The sequence below is a fragment of the Malurus melanocephalus genome, unplaced genomic scaffold (genome assembly GCF_030028575.1).
Source record: "Malurus melanocephalus ecotype Western Australia unplaced genomic scaffold, MMel_1.1 scaffold_4638, whole genome shotgun sequence".
Lineage (NCBI taxonomy): Eukaryota > Metazoa > Chordata > Aves > Passeriformes > Maluridae > Malurus > Malurus melanocephalus.
The window spans coordinates 2,489-4,026 of record NW_026627870.1 but is presented as its reverse complement, the minus strand read 5'-3'; the positions used below and the strand labels follow the sequence as shown (position 1 = coordinate 4,026).

The following is a 1,538-nucleotide window of genomic DNA, read 5'->3' as shown; positions in this document are numbered from 1 at the left end:
GATGTCCCCAACGATGTCCCCAATGATGTCCCCGCGCTCCGGCTGTGTCAGCGCTATTTCCGCCGCGGGGACATCGACCCCGACAACGACACCTTCGACATCGACCCGCGCGTCGTCACCGGTGCGGGGTTTGTGGGGTTTGGGGTTTATGGAGTTTGGGGTTTGGGGATTTTGGGGTTTGGGAGTTTGGGGTTTTGGGGTGTGGGGTGCAGGATTTTGGGGTGTAGTTTGGGATTTTGGTATTGGGGTTTTTGATGGTCCCAGGGCGTTTGGGATTTAGGATTTAGGAAGCCCCAGTAATTTTGGGGATAGGGATTTCGGGATTTTGGGGTCTGAGATTTGGGAAGCCCTGGTGGTTTTGGGGTTTGGGAAAAGGGGATTTTGGGGATTGGGATTTGGGATTTGGCAATCCCCAGTGGTTTTGGGGTCTGGGATTTTGGGATTTTGGGGTCTGGGATTTAGAATTTGGGAATCCCCAGTGGTTTTGGGGTCCCGGCTGTCCCTGACCCCGATCCCGACCCCCCAGAGTGTCTCCTGGTCCATCCTGGGGATCCGCGGCCGCCGGCGCTGAACGGCAGCGACGGCAACTTCACCCTACAGTTCCACCGGTCAGTCCCAAAAACACAAAAATACCCCTAAACCTAACCGTAACCCAAACCCTAACCCTAACCCTAATCCAAATGAAACCCTAACCCTAACCCAGGCGTAACCCTAACCCTAATCCTAACACTAAACCTAACCCTAACCCTAATGAAACCCTAACCCTAACCCTAATCCTAACCCTAACCCCAACCTTAACCCTAATCCTAACCCTAACCCTAACCCTAATCCTAACCCTAACCCTAATCCTAACCCTAGCCCGAACCCTAATCCTAAACCTAACCCTAACCCTAATCCTAACCCTAACCCTAATCCTAACCCTAAACCTAACCCTAACCCTAATCCTAATCCTAACCCTAACCCTAACCCAGGCCTAACCCTAACCCTAATCCTAATCCTAATCTTAACCCTAATCCTAACCCTATTCCTAACCCTAACCCTAAGCCTAACCCTAATGCAACCCTAACCCTAACCCTAGCCCTAACCCTAAAAATCCCCCAAAAACCCTAAAATCCCCAAAAAAATCAACGCAAAATTCCCCCAAAATCCACCAAAAATCCATCAAAATCCAAAAAATAAAAAAAAAAAAAATCCCAAAAAAATCCACCAAAATCCCCCCAAAAATTCCCCCAAAATTCCCCCCCAAATTCCCTCAAATTTCCCCTAACCATCCCTTAAAAAATCCCCAAAATGCCCTAAAATCCCCAAAAATTCCCCGCAAAATTCCTCCAAAATCCAAAAAAAAAAAAAAAAAATCCCAAAAAAATCCACCAAAATCCCTAAAAAATCCACCAAAAATCCACCAAAATCCAAAAAAATCCCACCAAAATCCACCAAAATCCCCCAAAATCCTTTAAAATTTGTGATCTTTGGTTGTTTGTGGGGTTTTTGTGCCCGTCCCTGGTTGTTTTTGGGGTTTCTGTTTGTTTTGGGGTTTT

At 47.2% G+C, this 1,538-nt stretch overlaps 1 long non-coding RNA gene across 1 annotated transcript in view; it reads left to right on the top strand.

Moving 5' to 3' along the window:
• Positions 1-6: 6 nt before the first annotated feature.
• LOC130588372 (uncharacterized) overlaps positions 7-1,538 on the top strand; it is a 4,020-nt gene continuing 2,488 nt past the window's right edge. The window contains exons 1-2 of the long non-coding RNA XR_008966944.1: positions 7-121; positions 527-608. This is a non-coding gene — a long non-coding RNA (uncharacterized LOC130588372). The remainder of the gene's footprint in view (positions 122-526; positions 609-1,538) is intronic.